A 19,350-nucleotide genomic window follows, 5' to 3' on the forward strand; every position below is an offset into this window, starting at 1 on the left:
TGCACAATAACAAACAACAACACATGAACAGTGTGCTTTTTGTATTGAAAATACCCCCAAAATAAAATAGAAATAGAGCTCTGTTTCAAAAATCAAAATAGAAAAAATAAAAGAAATGTCCCTTTTAAATTTGAATTCTACCCGGGTAGTACTGAATTGAACACTCTTTACATTCCTTTGTTGGGAATCCTTAGTTCTTTTGTAATCCGTTATTCCATATTGATTCGGTTCGATACTTGCGACTCTGACGGTAGATCAGGTCAGTAATAGGTCACTGCAGAGGATGGAGACCGATGTAGCTGGCCACACCACATCCAAATGCTCCCTCTCCGCAGACTCTCACTCACTGGGACTGGCTCGCCATCAAACTCAAGTCCAGCTTGGAACCAGACTTCAGGATCACACAAAAAACCAATTGGAGTTCTCAGCAGCACAAAGCACAGCAATCCAACGCCCACTGGAACCCGCCTATCTTATGCTGCTTTTCCAACACTCGGTCACAGAAGTAACAAGTATTTTTAACTTTTAAACTTTGTCTTTGAAATACATTGATTGACTCGTGTCTTCACTCGTTGACGTTCGGTGAAGAAGTGACTGGAATAACAAAAGCGCATGCGCTCTCTACTGGCCAACATGTGAATAACGTGCTGTGTGCATGTATCATTAGTTTAACCCGGTAGTGAACACATGACTTTGACACATCATAAATTAACATTTTAAGTGACCAAAGTGACTTTTGGAACACCATAAATTAGAAATAAATAATAGGAGAATATATTAGTGACACTATATTTCCATATGGGTTACATATATATTACTATACATACTATACATACAGTATATATGTATATATACATATATATATCAATCAATCAATCAATGTTTACTTATATAGCCCTAAATCACTAGTGTCTCAAAGGGCTGCACAAACCACTACGACATCCTCGGTAGGCCCACATAAGGGCAAGGAAAACTCACACCCAGTGGGACATCGGTGACAATAATGACCCAGTGGGACGTCGGTGACAATGATGACTATGAGAACCTTGGAGAGGAGGAAAGCAATGGATGTCGAGCGGGTCTAACATGATACTGTGAAAGTTCGATCCATAATGGATCCAACACAGTCGCAAGAGTCCAGTCCAAAGCGGATCCAACACAGCAGCGAGAGTCCCGTTCACAGCGGAGCCAGCAGGAAACCATCCCAAGCGGAGGCGGATCAGCAGCGCAGAGATGTCCCCAGCCGATACACAGGCAAGCAGTACATGGCCACCGGATCGGACCGGACCCCCTCCACAAAGGAGAGTGGGACATAGAAGAAAAAGAAAAGAAACGGCAGATCAACTGGTCTAAAAAGGGAGTCTATTTAAAGGCTAGAGTATACAAATGAGTTTTAAGGTGAGACTTAAATGCTTCTACTGAGGTGGTATCTCGAACTGTTACCGGGAAAAAACTTACACAAATGTACACACACACACACACACACACACACACACACACACACACACACACACACACACACACACACACACATATGTCTACAACACAGTGATATGAATACCAATCCGTAGTGAGTGAGAAACATGAACAATCCTATTACAGTATCTGTAAAGTATTATTTCATGTTACACATCGAGAGTATTACTGTAGTGATAATAACACGTATGACATGCTGCGTGTATCATGATCAATATCGTAATAACTCCCTGCATGGACACTTGACTGTTTGCTCCAACTAGCCAGGGAAGTTTTTTCCAATTTATTTGGGTAATCAGTCCATTTATCTCCATTTATCCCTCAGCGAGAGATCCGACCAGCTCCTTTCCTATCGGGCACTTATGTTCCAGTTTTGCATACATTTTTAATTAATTTAATAAATCTGACAGTAATGTCTTATCACAAATGCACAGTTTTTAAAAGTTGCGAGTGATGAACACCTATTAATTTGACAGAAAAAAAATGTCAACTGCATCAATATACATTGATGCAATGGGATTTTACCTGGTTAAATAAAGGCTAAACAAATAAAAAAATACATCAATTAAAGATGCATAAATAATACATTTATAATTGAATCATGGCTCCTGACTCATAATGAAGTTGTGAGGTGGCCAAAGATTCCCACTTCAAGCTGCAACGTTTCACCCTTTCTTCGTGCTCGCTTCTGTAACCAGTAGTTCATCCTCCGTATGTTCAGCTTCAAAAATATAAACCAAACAGTCCAGTTGTGATCAACTGAATACCTCGAGACACATACACATTGTTGACATCCAGAGTTATATTTTGATAAACAATCAGAAATGAATCTTTCAACACATACACAATGTTGACATCTTTAGTTATATTTGAACAAAGATGGGGAAAAACAATTTTCATAAAGACGGGAAAAAACATACTACTCGTAAGTGGTGCATGCAACAACTAACAACAACAACAACAACAACAACAAACATGGCTGTAGATGTGAAGTTAAATCATGAAATACAACCTTAGCCTCACAAAAACTACACCTATTTATCTGTGAGAGTGTTGATACCAAAGTCCTTGACCCAGACACACACAAAAAAGTTGTAGACCTCCATGCTTTTACAACTTTCATCTTGTTTTGCGGTGCAGAATAATGTCTGGAGCTGAAGATAGTTTCATATTTCTGTGAATTTCACCGACGTAACATTTCTGATATCAGGTGACAAATCTTATTTTCATAAAGTATAAAAAGATTTTTTTGCAAGTATCTGCTTTTTGCAGGAAGATCTCAGCCTCTTGAGTACTCTGACAGTTTGTGTGCTGTGTGTTGTACAGCGGCCATCTTGGTTGGCATGGTCCACCACCGCCGCTTTTACCTTCTGGGAGGAAGTCATGTGACGCAGTAGCAGCTACCGTATTTCCTAGAATTGCCGCCGGGGCGCTAATTAATTTAAAATCTCTTCTCACTTACCAAAGGCATGCGGTAAATTTAGGCCTGCGCTTATAAATTTGAGTGTGATGTAAGGATAGCATCATGAAAAGCACATTTAATAAAAAAACAAAGTTATTATGGTCTTACTTTTACTTATAAATGAAGTCCATGCGCAGCTCCTTCTGATCAAAAGCATCAATAACTTGTTTATAGAAGTCTTCCTTATCTTTCTTCAGTTTTAAAAGTCTTTCTGTCTCGATGGAGATCTTCCTTTATTACCTCCTGCTTCGATTGAAAGTCCAGTTTCGAAAACAGTTTTATTTTAGATATGTAATCCTCCATGTCAAAAGTGCAAGCGAGAGGAAAAAATAAACGATTGCTGCTCACTCTTGCTGCTTGTTGTCACTTCTTCTGCAGCCGAGTAGTCGCAAGAAGGATCACTAGCGCCCTCTACCACCAGGAGGCGGGAGTCATTTAATGACTCCTATTTGACACACGCAGCTACGGTATATTAATAAAACATAGCTGCTTACTGTTCTTTTTAGCATATTGAATAGCTTGGACCTTAAATCCTACTGAATAGCTCTTAATCTTCTTCTCTTTATGCGATTTCAAATGATTGAAATCAGCCTCCTCCATTTTGAAAATGATGACAGGCGAAGTGTCACTCGTGACGTGACGAGTTTGACCCGGAGGAAATTCTAGGCGTATGCTAATTATTTTGCGAAACGAGTTTGACCTGGCGAAAATTCTAGACATGCGCTGATAAAAATAGTATTTTGTGAAACGAGTTTGACCCGGCAGTAATTCTAGGCAGGCGCATACTAAATACCCGGCGGCAATTCAAGGAAATACGGTACATGTAATTATTGAAACGTCAACATGTATGGAAACTGAAAATGGCGGCCAACCTGCGTTAGTTGAGGGGTCACTTTTACAACTTTTGAGGCTTACTCGTTTGGCGCAGGAAAAAAAAAAGATTTGTCATGTTTGATTGTGCATGTCAAGAATCCCATGACGAAATATAGAGTTATCATCATGTTGCTGCCAATAACCGCGCTGTAACTTTTGCATACCGTCTCTACTTTCCTCCATCTCTGAGTGTGTCAGAGACAAGATGGCAGATCTTTCTACGTCCTTTCTGCTCCCACCTTCTCACTTCTTCAAGACTCTCGTCCTGATCCTTCTCTTTCCTCTCTGTGGTCTGTCCCTTCAGGTTTAGTCCAGTCCTGGCTTTGGTTCTTGTATTGAGTGGTAAATAGTTGGGAGTGTGTGGGAAGCAGGAGCTTCACTTGCTGACTCCCCATCTTCTTATTAGTGGAGAGAAACGTTGACACAAGCTGGGTGAGAAGTGCCCGCCATTGGTGTGATGGAGGAGGACCATCTCCATGGAAATACTGTATCTGTCTCTGTCTGTATGTGTGTGTGTTCTTGTAGTTCCGCCCTTCTTAAGGCACCAAGAAGGAAAAGTATCTTCCATATGAGGAGGTGTGAACGAGTGAGGACATAAATGATGGTCCCAGTAATAACATTGCATCTAAGAGACAATATCTCATTAGTGGTGACATCTATCAACATGAGGGTGCTCCCAAAAAGGAGGGATTTCTCAAAATGACTGTGTGTCGCTTTTAAAAGTGCTCCCCCCTCTGGTCAACGTATGAAATAACAAGTGTGTGTAAGAAACTGAATTGTGCCCCCTTTCGCCAAAATGTATCAAATGAATAAATATGTATATAGAGACATAATGTAATAGCTCGAAGTAATTAAAAAACAATTACCAACAAAAACTAAATAAAATAAATAGATACAATTAAATGATCCGTGTCAACTTTTTTCTTAGAAAAAAATTTGTAACAATTTCTCATATTCTTTCTGTTTCTGTAATATTGCAATATTTTCTTGGAAAATTTTTACTGCAAAATCTTGACATTTGTCATATAAAATTCGGACTTGTCACATTATTGGCAATTTTTTTGGTTGTTCGTGTAAAACAGGGACATTTTTGGAGTAAAATGATGACTTCTTCTCATCCATCCATCCATTTTCTACCGCTTATTCCCTTTCGGGGTCGCGGGGGGCGCTGGCGCCTATCTCAGCTACAATCGGGCGGAAGGCGGGGTACACCCTGGACAAGTCGCCACCTCATCGCAGGGCCAACACAGAAAGACAGACAACATTCACACTCACATTCACACACTAGGGCCAATTTAGTGTTGCCAATCAACCTATCCCCAGGTGCATGTCTTTGGAAGTGGGAGGAAGCCGGAGTACCCGGAGGGAACCCACGCATTCACGGGGAGAACATGCAAACTCCACACAGAAAGATCCCGTGCCCGGATTTGAACCCAGGACTGCAGGACCTTCGTAATGTGAGGCAGACGCACTAACCCCTCTGCCACCGTGAAGCCCTTCTTCTCATTATTTTGTAAAATTCCGATTATTATTACAATCTTGCCAACATTTGAAAGTTTTCTCATAAAATTGTGACTTTTGTCGAGCAAAATTACGACTCTCTTCATAAAATTGCCAATATGTTAAGCTTTTACTGTAATATTGCAAACGTTATTGAGTAAAATTCCAACTTTTATCATAACGTTGCTCAAATGTTCCGTTTTTCCCATAAAATTTTGAATTGTGTTGAGTAAAATTCCAACTTTTATCACAACGTTGCACAAATGTTCAGTTTTTCCCATAAAATTTTGACTTGTGTGGCGTAAAATGACGACTTTTATTATAATACTGCCAAGTTTTTCTTGTGAAATTTCAACTCATTTATCACAACGAGCTTTTTTCATATTTGCATAGTGTCGTGTCTTGTGATCATGTTTGGTTTAGTTATGTTCTGTTTTGCTTAAGACTCCATTGTTTCCTGTTTTTGCACTTCCTTGTTTGTTTTGTTGCCATGACTAGCCATTAGTTTTCACCTGTCCTCATGTCACGCACCTGTCTCACGTTTTGCCCTCGCACACCTGTCACTAATCATGTCTATTATATAAAGCGAAAGTTGCTGGGAAGTCAGCCTGGCAACTTTACTCCTACTCACTTCATGCCATGCCATGCTACCTCTGTTAATCATACTGTTCATAATTTCCCTCCTGCCCATGCCGCATAAGTTTTTTTTTGTTTTAATGTCACAGTTATTGAGTTTTGTTTCATGTCCATAGCTTTTGCCCAGGTGCTAGTTTATCGTTTTCAAATCCAAGTTTGTTCTTCCGCCTTGTGCGTGCTTTTTCTTGGTTCCTTATTAGTGTTAAAATAAAGATGTCTTTACCTTCACGCCTTGCCCACTCCAACTTTCCTTTGCCTTCCGGCAAAACAAACCCCAAAGTCCACGTTCTGACACATAGTATATATATATTTTTCATGTGGTCAATACACTTCTTTATATATCTAGAAAGGCTGCGCCTAAAGGGGAGGCATTGTTTGGAGGGATCAAGAAGGTAACACAAACGTGTGTGTGTGTGTGTGTGTGTGCATGTTTGCAGTGCCTTTCTGTGAAATGAATTCCATGTCAGCAGGCAAGCATTGAGATAAGATTAACAGGACCTGACATTTCCTTCATTGAAGACAGATGCTTGCTCCACTTGCCCTCCGAACATTTGGCCTCACCACATCCAAATTACATTACTTCTCAGACTAAAGATATTACCCCCCCCCCCCCTCACACACACACACACACACACACACACACACACACACACACACACACACACACACACAAATATCTGTTCCCGTGTTTAATGAGGAGTGTGATAGGTGTGTGTAGCAGTGTGGTGTGATGAGGATGAGGAGAGCAGGTCTGGATTGAAGAGCTGCTTTGTGGCGTAAATGGTAAATGGGTTGTACTTTTATAGCACTCTTCTACCCCTTTTTAAGGAGCCCAAAGCATGATGTACACTCTGGGTCACATGATGTACACTCTGAGTCACATGATGTACACTCTGAGTCACATGATGTACACTCTGAGTCACATGATGTACACTCTGAGTCACATGATGTACACTCTGAGTCACATGATGTACACTCTGAGTCACATGATGTACACTCTGAGTCACGTGATGTACACTCTGAGTCACGTGATGTACACTCTGGGTCACATGATGTACACTCTAAGTCACGTGATGTAGACTCTGAGTCACGTGATGTAGACTGTGAGACGCATGATGTAGACTCTGGGTCACATGATTTAGACTCAGAGTCACATGATGTAGACTGTGAGACGCATGATGTAGACTCTGGGTCACATGATGTAGACTCTGGGTCACACTGATTTAGACTCAGAGTCACATGATGTACACTCCGAGTCACATGATGTAGACTGTACTGTGAGACGCATGATGTAGACTCTGGGTCACATGATGTAGACTCTGGGTCACATGATTTAGACTCAGAGTCACATGATGTAGACTGTGAGACGCATGATGTAGACTCTGGGTCACATGATGTAGACTCTGGTTCACATGATTTAGACTCTGGGTCACATGATGTAGACTCTGGGTCACATGATGTAGACTCTGGGTCACGTGATGTACACTCTGAGTCACGTGATGTAGACTGTGAGTCACATGATGTACACTCTGGGTCACATGATGTAGACTGGGTCACATGATGTACACTCTGGGTCACATGATGTACACTCTGAGTCACGTGATGTACACTGAGTCACGTGACGTAGAGTCTGGGTCACGTAATGTAGACTCTGAGTCACGTGATGTACACTCTGAGTCACATGATGTACACTCCGGGTCACATGATGTAGACTCTGGGTCACATGATTTAGACTCTGGGTCACATGACGTAGACTCTGGGTCACATGATGTACACTCTGAGTCACGTGATGTAGACTGTGAGTCACATGATGTACACTCTGGGTCACATGATGTACACTCTGAGTCACGTGATGTACACTGAGTCACGTGACGTAGAGTCTGGGTCACGTAATGTAGACTCTGAGTCACGTGATGTACACTCTGAGTCACATGATGTACACTCCGGGACACATGATGTAGACTCTGGGTCACATGATTTAGACTCTGGGTCACATGACGTAGACTCTGGGTCACATGATGTAGACTCTGAGTCACATGATGCAGACTCTGGGTCACATGATGTACACTCTAAGTCACGTGATGTAGACTGAGTCACGTGACGTAGACTCTGGGTCACATGATGTAGACTCCGGGTCACATGATGTACACTCTGGGTCACATGATGTAGACTCTGGGTCACATGATGTAGACTCTGGGTCACGTGATGTAGACTCTGGGTCACATGATTTAGACTTTGGGTCACGTGATGTAGACTCTGGGTCACATGATGTAGACTCTGAGTCACGTGATGTACACTCTGGGTCACATGATGTAGACTCTGGGTCACATGATGTAGACTCTGGGTGACATGATTTAGACTCTGGGTCACATGATGTAGACTCTGAGTCACATGACGCAGACTTTGAGTCACATGATGTACACTCTGAGTCACGTGATGTAGACTGAGTCACGTGACGTAGACTCTGTTTCACATGATGTAGACTCTGGGTCACATGATGTACACTCTGGGTCACGTGATGAAGACTCTGAGTCACGTGATGTAGACTGTGAGACGCATGATGTAGACTCTGGGTCACATGATGTAGACTCTGGGTCACATGATTTAGACTCTGGGTCACATGATGTACACTCAGAGTCACATGATGTAGACTGTACTGTGAGACGCATGATGTAGACTCTGGGTCACATGATGTAGACTCTTGGTCACATGATTTAGACTCTGGGTCACATTATGTAGACTCTGGGTCACATGATGTACACTCTGGGTCACCTGATGTACACTCAGAGTCACGTGATGTAGACTGTGAGTCACATGATGTACACTCTGGGTCACATGATGTACACTCTGGGTCACATGATGTACACTCTGAGTCACGTGATGTACACTGAGTCACGTGACGTAGAGTCTGGGTCACGTGATGTAGACTGAGTCATGTGATGTACACTCTGGGTCACATAATGTACACTCTGAGTCACATGATGTAGACTCTGGGTCACATGATTTAGACTCTGGGTCACATGACGTAGACTCTGGGTCACATGATGTAGACTCTGAGTCACATGACGCAGACTCTGGTTCACATGATGTACACTCTGAGTCACATGATGTAGACTGAGTCACGTGACGTAGACTCTGGGTCACATGATGTAGACTCTTGGTCACATGATGTACACTCTGGGTCACATGATGTAGACTCTGGGTCACACACACACACACACACACACACACACACACACACACACACACACACACACACACACACACACATATACACACCCACGCAGAGCTGTCAGCAGGAGCAGCTGGTGGCTCTCCAGGGTCTTCCTGTTGGAGTGAAAGTGTTTGAAGATGTGAAATGTTGATGTCAACACATCAGCCACACTTGTTGTATTCATTCATGTGTGACCTTGAAGGCAGACTGTTGTGTTGAAGTCAGGCGAGAGTGACTTGGTCCCACACGGCACTTTGAGAGGGACATAGATCTGATGTGTCAATGACAGCAACCTGACAACCTTCTACATGACTCCATGGTGACACTTTACTCCTGAAAATGTGCATGTCCGCCATTGTAGTCCATGCTGATCATCTCCTTCTTCTCTATCTTCTTGTTATGTGACATTCATCCTCCACTGTTGCCATTTCTAATATAAAGTAGTGTCAAGTTCTTACTTATATCTGTCAGTAAACTGACCATGAAAGCACTAAAACATACCAGTGTGGTAAGTTGCAATTATTCACCCAAGGAACTTTGGTTATTAGTGAGTTCCGGTCAGACGGTTTTTTGCCGGGACACATTTCGGGTGTTGTTGTTTTTTCCAGATGAGGAGATGCTGCTCCGTTATTGATTGAAGTAAAGTGTGAATGTCATTAAAACAGTTAGCTCCATATTTTAACCCTTCTTCCACTCCCGTCCTTGCACGCTACACCGCTACAACAAAGATGACAGGGAGAAGACGCTGTCCAAGTGGAGGCACGTAAATAAGAGCGCCCACAAAACGGTGCATCCTGTCAGAAAGTGAGTTGAACATCATCCATGCAACATTTTGAGCAAAGAAACACTATCACATGTTATGTAGAAAACACAAGGAAGTCTTTTACATTTAGAAAATAATCATAATAATATGACTCCTTTAATGCGCCTTATAATCCGGTGCGCCTTTTGTATAAAAATAGACCTGACTAGACCTGCTCATCGACCGTGTGCCTTATAATCAATGGTATTGCAGCACGTATGACAACACACGCTCTGTAATATGATGTGTGTATGTATGGCGACTTGTCCAGGGTGTACCCTGCCTTCCGCCCGATTGTAGCTGAGATAGGCGCCAGCGCCCCCCGCGACCCCGAAAGGGAATAAGCGGTAGAAAATGGATGGATGGATGGATATATATATATATACAGACGAGGGCCTGACTAGTGTGGTCATTATGGGAATTGTGACGGTGAACAAGCCTGCTTTGTGCTTGTTTGTGTGCAGCACTATCAGCTCCCTTTGCACTTGGATATGAAAGGTCAGTGGTGTTTTATGGAACGGCTGTGGAGATGTCCTACCAGCAGGGAATTGGACGTGGGTTGAAGAAAGAAAGGCACCACAACACCTGCAGGGAAAACACTTGCTTCTAAACGCTGTGTCTGAGCTGTGCCAACCTTCCTGTCACCCAGATTTGTGGGCAGTTGACAGAGAACTGCTGTCTCTTCGGGAGAATTGCGGTGGGCTGTGATTTTAATGAGGTCTTGCATATGTCGTCTTCTGACTCCACCTTCCTCTTCCTGATATATGCATCTTTTCCCTCAGCTGATTTATACTCCCTGCCTCTCCATTCATCTCCGCCACACACTGCTCTGCAAACACCAGCACAACCCAGCCATTCATCATTATCAGCATCCACTCTCTAATGGAAATGAGATGACCTTACAGTTGGTAAAGCCACAGCAAAAACACCCAATAAAGCAAGTGAGATTGCTCTCTCCTCTCATTGGTCGGCAGAATGTAAACAGGAAGAAGGTTCCCAGTACGGACCAGAGAGTGAATCACTGCAAATGAACCCAAGTAACAACCCTCTCATGTTTATATATATATATATATATATGTATATATATATATATATATATATATATATATATATATATATATAAGGAGTCATATTATTATGATTATTTTCCAAATGTAAAAGACTTCCTTGTGTTTTCTACATAACATGTGATGGTCTTTTTTTGCTCAAAATGTTGCATAGATGATGTTTTTCACATCATCTTCAACTCACTTTCTGACAGGATGCACCGTTTTGTGGGCGCTCTTATTTACGTGCCTCCACTTGGACCGCGTCTTCTCCCTGTCATCTTTGTTGTAGCGGTGTAGCGTGCAAGGACGGGAGTGGAAGAAGGGTTAAAAGATGGAGCTAACTGTTTTAATGGCATTCACACTTTACTTCAATCAATAACCGAGCAGCATCTCCTCATCTGGAAAAAACAACAACACCCGAAATGTGTCCCGGCAAAAACCGTCTGACCGGAACTCACTAATAACCAAAGTTCCTTGGGTGAATAATTGCAACTTACCACACTGGTATGTTTTAGTGCTTTCATGGCATATATATATATATATATATATAAATTATGTCAATTTGGCCAATGATACAGCTTTTATTACTATCACCATATCATGACACACTGTGCATACACACTGTCCACACACACACTGTACACACACACACTGTGCACACACACACACACTGTCCACAGACAGGCCACTACCCAACACAAACCGCTGCACAAACAACAGAAGAAGACAAGTATGAAAGTTCATTTGTTACAAAAGTTTTTTTTAACCGAATTTCTGTAACTGAATTTTTTTTGCATTGGAATTTTAAGAACTGAATTTTGTCACGTCAAATGATGTTGACGATTTCATTGAAAAAATATTTCAGTGTTATAAAAAGCAAGGTTTAAAAAAATCAGTGTATTAATATTCAGTGTAAAAAAAAAAAAAATATTGTTGAAAAATCCACTGCTTGGAACAGCAAGACATTAAATGAATACAGAAGCGATCGGTTCTGACTCGGAACCAACTGGCCAATGAGGGGACAGGTTGGAGGTCACGTGACATAAAAAGGCAGTTAAGTGGACATTGTTGACAATAACAAAAGCAAACATGGCACTGAGGATTTGAGGAAAAACGGCCCCTTGAGGCGTCCGCACTGGATAATAACTCAAATTTAAAAATAGTATTAAACATATGGTAAAATAAATGTAAAACTAAAATATTCATCCATCCATCTTCCTCTGCTTATCCGAGGTGGGGTCGCGGGGGCAGCAGCCTAAGCAGAGAAATCCAGACTTCCCTCTCCCCAGCCACTTGGTCCAGCTCCTCCCGGGGGATCCCGAGGTATTCCCAGGTCAGCTGGTAGACATAGTCTTCCCTACGTGTCCTGGGTCTTCCCCCTGGGCTCCTACTGGTTGGACGTGCCCTAAACACTCCCCCAGGGAGCATCCTGACCTGATCCTCGAACCACCTCATCTGGTTATCTCGATGTGGAGGAGCAGCGGCTTCCCTTTGAGCTCCTCCCGGATGACAGAGCTTCTCACCCTATCTCTCAGGGAGAGACCTGTCACCTGACAGAGGAAAGCCTTAAGGAACTCCAGGCGGATCTCATCTATCCCCGGGGCCTTGCCACCGAGGAGCTCCTTAACTACCTCAGCAACTTCAGCCCCAGAAATAGGAGAGCCCACCACACATTCCCCAGGAACTGATTCCTCGAAAAAAAGACATGTAGGTGGGATTGAAGAGATCTTGAAAGTATTCCCTCCACCGATCCACAACAGGTCAGCAGCACACCATCCCCTCCATACACACTGTTGACAGTGCACTGCTTCTCTCTCCTGAGGCGGCGGATGGTGGTCCTGAATCGCTTCCAAGATGTCCTTTTCCATGGCTTCCCCAAACTCCTGTCATGTCCGACTTTTTGCCTCTGCGACCACCAAAGCCGCACAACCGCTTGGCCTGTCAGTACTTGTCCACTGTCTCTGGAATCTCATGAGCCAAAAGGACCCGATAGAAGTCTTTCTTCAGCTTGACTGCATCCCTCACCGCTGGTGTCCACCAGCCGGTTCTGGGACACCACGACAGGCACCAAACACCTTGCAGTCTCAGCTCCGATCGGCTGCCTCAACAATAGAGGTGTGGAACATGGTCCACTCAGACTCAATGTCCAGCAACTCTCTACGGACAATGTCTTGCAACTCTTTCCTGACAATGTCTTGCAACTCTTTCCTGACAATGTCTTGCAACTCTCTCCTGACAATGTCCAGCAACTCTCTCCTGACAATGTCCAGCAACTCTCTCTTGACAATGTCTTGCAATTCTCTCCTGACAATGTCCAGCAACTCTCTCTTGACAATGTCTTGCAACTCTCTCCTGACAATGTCCTGCAACTCTCTCCTGACAGTTCTTTCTTTCTTCCGAAGGTGAGGATTGAAAGTCTCAGGACTTTATCTGCAGACTCCTGCAGATAAAGTTTTTATTTATTTGCTAATTCCAATTCAAATTGTCTGCTTCTTCTTCTCTTCTTCGTTCCAGTTTTTTGGAAAACTTTTTTTTTGCCGATCTCTAGTTATCAGCTAATGCTAGCGAGTGAGAGCGGTGCAGGTCTTCCAGGTGCACCTCTGCATTCGTTACACAGCCTAGCAATCCAACCTCTATTTGCAAACTTTTCTGAACTTTTTGCCAACCATGTCTCTGTCTACCAACACTTCATTCATTCATTCATTCATTCATTTTGTATCATCTTGTGCTTGCTGGTATTAAAGAGAGTGAGGAAGTCGGCTCCTACCTTAGCAAGTTTTAAATATTGATGAGTACGGACTTATCTGGGAAAAAATGCCAAAGTGGACTTATTCCACAGTGAAGGAGAAGAACACACACACACACACACACACACACACACACACACACACACACACACACACACCACCCCCCGTCTCCTCCTGTCTCTCCTCTTGTCAGCTGCTCTTTTGTGGATGTTTATGTACTGCAGGTGGAGTTGACTTTTTATATAGTACTTTGTATTGTGTCCAAAGTGTGATATACAGAAGTGTAAAATACTTTATAATGTGTACAAAGTGTGCTATACAGTAGTGTAAAGTATAATGTGTCCAAAGTGTGTACTTTTCTACAGGCAGCAGCCCATTATTCATATTTACATGGTTTCTGATTGACAACTTTGCTTCACTATACAAACTTTTTTGATTTACGAACCATGTTCAAGGACCAACTAATATAAAAACGGAGGTTCCATATACATGTTGACACCTTATATAATATTACTTCCATGGCCATCATGTTAAGGTTGAACATTGGATTGTTGGTCTGCTCCAATTTATGCACCTGGTTCTAATTGGGGAACCTCAGGGAGCGGGCTGGGGGTCAGAATCCCCCTTGTCTTTGCCTAAGGGAGAAGTGTTAGTTCTCGTGTCCCACTGGGCCGTGGCCTGCTGGGTAATTCCCACTGGATTATTCCCAGGCTCTTGGCTGCCACTCAAGTCTCCCTGGCAGCAAGTCCTGATCCTCCACAGTCTTCAACCTGGCTGTCAGCAAGTCTGTGACAACTGCACTCATGGGAATAACAAGATTTGATAGAGTGTGCTATTTTCTTCCGCTTCCTCCTTTTCCCTGAAATGTGAATGCAAGCGGTGAAGTCGCAGAGGAGAGAGTCTGTTTGTGGGCTGTCGAGCGCTGATGTTCACCACCGCTTTTCTCCTGGCTTGGTTTGTAAAGGAAGTGCTGTAAATATGTCTCTGATTCTTTTTAATAACATTGTTATTCTGAAGCCAACCAATAATAAAATACTTCTTCCCATTAATGCGACTGCTTGAACAGGTGCGGTAGAAAACAGATGGATGGATTATAATGCATTAGAAGGTTTTATATTTCCAACGTTATTTTTAACACTTTGATTACTGTATTTCCTTGAATTGCTGCCAGGGCGCTAATTGATTTAAAACCTCTTCTCACTCCGGCGTTTACCAAAGGCATGCGGTAAAGGCAAGCATGCGCTAATTATTTTAGAACCCTTTTCTCACTCTCACTTACCAAAGGCATTGGGTAAATTTAGGCCTGCGCTTATAAATTTGAGTGTGATGTAAGGATACCATCATGAAAAGCACTGTGACGGACTTCCTGCCGTCCTTGTGCGGGTTGCCGTGGCCATCGATGCAAGGTGCATGGTAGCACGGTTGACACTCGTTTATTATTTCAACAAATGTGCCTTCGTTCCCACCGATCGCGCCAATTTCTAGCACGACCTCCGGTCCTACTCGTCTCCGCCCGCCTTTCGGTTGCCGGTTGCTGCATCTGCCGCGGGGTGGCATCTTTGGACTGGTCTCTGTTGTCGCTCTCGTGGTCTTTCGTGCCAGGTTGTTCCTCTCCTAACTCTGCCCCGATCGTTCCTCCCTCGCCCTTCTGATGCTGCAGCAGCAGATGGAGAGATTGTGAGCAGGTGTGTGTTGTACGCACCTCACTCAGATTGCTGCTGTCGTGCCACTCTGCGTGCGTCAGGCCTCTCCTCTCCGCTGCATGCCCCGCCTCCTGGCCTCCATGTTGGTCAGGGCCGTTTCTCTCAGCCCGCTGTCGGCCCGTCGGCTGCGTCTCTCCACAAGCACATTTAATAAAAAAAACGTCATTATGGTCTTACCTTTACTTATAAATGAAGTCCATGCGCAGCTCCTTCTGATCAAAAGCATCGATAACTTGTTTATAGAAGTCTTCCTTATCTTTCTTGAGTTTTAAAAGTCTCTCTGTCTCAATGGAGATCTTCCTTTATTACCTCTTGCTTCGAGTGAAAGTCCAGTTTAGTAAACTGTTTTATTTTAGATATGTAATCCTCCATGTTAAAAGTGCAAACGAGAGGAAAAAAATAAAGGATCGCTTTTTAGCATATTCAATAGCTTGGACCTTAAATCCTACTGAATAGCTCCTAATCTTCTTCCCTTTATGCAATTTCAAATGATTGAAATCAGCCTCCTCCATTTTGAAAATGATGACAGGTGAAGTGTCACTCGTGACGTGACGAGTTTGACCCGGCGGAAATTCTAGGCATATGCTAATTATTTGGTGAAACGAGTTTGACCAGGCGGAAATTTTAGACATGTGCTAATAAAAATAATATTACCCGAAACAAGTTTGACCCGGCGTTAATCCTGAGCCGGCGGTAATGCTAAGCATGCGCTAATTATTTTGCAAACGAGTTTGACCCGGCAGTAATTCTAGGCAGGCGCATACTATATGCCTTGTGCAATTCAAGGAAACACGGTAGTCATGAAAGTAAAGAAAACACATTGAATGAGGAGAAGGTGTGTCCAAACTTTCGGCCAGTACTGAAAGCTTACTTCCTGTTTGTCTCCCTGAGCATTTATGCTGCGGTGCATTTACCTGGGGAGTGGTGACTGGTAGCTGGGAAGGATGTGAACGCCGAGTTGGGAGCGTTCCAGTTTCGAAGTGGGAAACGAAGATGGTCACATTCACCAAAGCTATTTTTGCGATTATAAAGAAGTTCTGGTCAAATATGAACTCTTTTTGCAAGCTTAAACATGCTGAATGAAGAGAGAACAGATGCTATTGCTAGCAAAGTAGAAGGTATAAAGCCCATGAAGTAAATATAGTTTACACTACAGTCATGTCAGCACATGTAAACATATATCCATCCATCCATCCATTTTCTACCGCTTATTCCCTTTCGGGGTCACGGGGGGCGCTGGCGCCTATCTCAGCTACAATCGGGCGGAAGGAAGGCGGCGTACACCCTGGACAAGTCGCTACCTCATCGCAGGGCCAACACAGATAGACAGACAACATTCACACTCACATTCACACACTAGGGACAATTTAGTGTTGCCAATCAACCTATCCCCAGGTGCATGTCTTTGGAAGTGGGAGGAAGCCGGAGTACCCGGAGGGAACCCACGCATTCACGGGGAGAACATACAAACTCCACACAGAAAGATCCCGAGCCTGGATTTGAACCCAGGACTGCAGGACCTCCGTATTGTGAGGCAGACGCACTAACCCCTCTTCCACCGTGAAGCCCATAAACATATATAAACATATATAAACACATATACACATATATAAACATACAACAATACATGGTATGTAGATGATCAGAAGTGCTAATAACGATATTCATCATCATCATCAGCGGCAGTCACTGGAACGAGTATGACAGGGGTCTCAGACATGCGGCCCGCTAGACGTTATTTTGCGGCCCCCAACTTAATATGAAACTTTAATGTTAGTGCTGCCTGGTGCTTGACAGCGTTGTTATTTGGCTCCAAAATGGCTTTTTCAACGTTCTGGGTTGCCTACCCCTGCATTGGTGGAAAAGCGGAAAATGAGTGAAAGCGACAGAAACGTTGCCATGGAGACGAGGGTTTTCTTACGTTCCTGGCTGCAGTCACACCGCCACACCTGTCCGTCAGTAATAACAGTCCACGATAACCTGGACCAGTTCAAACCGTTATTTGTTTTCTTTATTGTTTAATTTGCATGGCCTCACACGATGAACACTACATACTTTTTTTATATGACGCACGATAACACTCCGGGAGCCCTCACTTTTTTGCGCTCGCTATCCTGGTACTATCTAGGCTATTATGCGCCGACCGCCGTGTTGCTGTAGGGAGGAAAAAGCAGAAGGACACACTTTGCGGAAATAACATTATTCTCCGTGCGTGGGCTAAATACAAATATATTCCACAACCCTAAACATGTCTTTTTCAGATTTCTTGCGTTGTTTGTTTTCTGCCCTTTTTGTCAAAAGTCTTTTGAAGGGAAAAAGCCAAAATAGGCAATTTTCTTCCTAAAAGGTTGAACGTGTAATATTTGATGTGAAGTCATTGGATCCTGAAATGTGTCAATCATTGGTAGAGACTTTGATTCATTATTATGTTTGCAGCAATGACACTTTAAACCGGGGGTCTCAGACACGCGTTATTTTGCGGCCCCCACCTTAACATGAAAGTTGAATGTTAAGACTGCTTGTGAGTTTTAAGTGAATGGTGCTTGACCGCGTTGTTATTTGGCTCCAAAATGGCTCTTTCAAGGTTCTGGGTTGCCTACCCCTGCATTGGTGGAAAAGCGGAAAATGAGTGAAAGCGACAGAAACGTTGCCATGTAGACGAGGGTTTTCTTACGTTCCTGGCTGCAGTCACACCGCCACACCTGTCCGTCAGTAATAACAGTCCCCGATAACCTGGACCAGTTCAAACCGTTGTTTGTTTTCTTTATTGTTTAATTTGCATGGCCTCACACGATGAACACTACATACATTTTTTATATGACGCAGGATAACACTCCGGGAGCCCTCACTTTTTTGCGCTCGCTATCCTGGTACTATCTAGGCTATTATGCGCCGACCACCGTGTTGCTGTAGGGAGGAAAAAGCAGAAGGACACACATTTTCTCCGTGCGTGGGCTAAATACAAATATATTCCACAACCCCAAACATGTCTTTTTCAAAGCCTGCAGGGAAGAGAAAGTTAGTGATGAGCAAAGGCAATTCCAGGAAAAGTGGGGGTTGCAAGATTTCTTTATTGAGCACAGAGACCAGACACCGACGTGTCGCATTTGCAAGGAGAAAGTTGCACAAGGAATACAACTTGAAAGGTGATTATACAACTAGACATGCTGAGGAGGATGCAAGATCTTTTAAAGACATCTTTTCTTGCGGCCCAGCTTCACCCAGACTCTGTGTCCAGTGGCCCCCAAGTCAAGTGACTTTGAGACCCCTGGAGTATGACGATCTTCCTGGTAGGGGTGTATCCCTTTATGGAGGATGCCTGTGCGTGACTTAGTTTAAGGTTGGGAGACTGGTGCACAGACAGTCACCACACCATCGTTGACAGATCCGGGTCAGGGTCCAGTGGCATGGAGTCCAAGACAACTGGGGACCCCTTTTCTGCTGCAGCCTTCTTCCGCCATCGCAGCCGTTGTGTAGTTCTTCAATCTACTGTCTTCCGCCTGCCCCGCCTGAGGTCTTCACCGTATCCCTGGCTTGCGGGCAGTCAGGTACTCGGCCTTTGCCAAGGTCCACCTGGGGTAACATTAGTAAGAGGGTTAACCTCCTAGTGCCCCAAGACCCCATAGAGGAGCCTCCACTGCCGGATGCACTTGAACCTCACGCCCAGGACACTGATAGTATAACTGATATTATAGAAGCGTGTATCAGCGGCCATCTTTGGAACAAACTCTGGTGGCCCGACCACTCCCACTTCCCCAGTCGGGAATCCGACTTTGAGGGGCGGTCTAGTTGAAATTCTGACTGGGAACTCTAAAATTCTGACTTCTAGGTACAAATGGAAGGGACCATTTGCCCTCACCTGTTCCCTGATTGGCTTGAGCACACCTG

General features: G+C 43.7%; 1 protein-coding gene across 4 annotated transcripts in view; it reads left to right on the top strand.

The window, feature by feature from the left end:
• The window catches only part of drp2 (dystrophin related protein 2), a 302,156-nt gene that overhangs the window by 61,355 nt on the left and 221,451 nt on the right, over nt 1-19,350 (top strand). The window lies entirely within an intron of this gene.

This window comes from Nerophis ophidion, linkage group LG05 (assembly GCF_033978795.1).
Source record: "Nerophis ophidion isolate RoL-2023_Sa linkage group LG05, RoL_Noph_v1.0, whole genome shotgun sequence".
NCBI classification, from domain to species: Eukaryota; Metazoa; Chordata; class Actinopteri; order Syngnathiformes; family Syngnathidae; genus Nerophis; species Nerophis ophidion.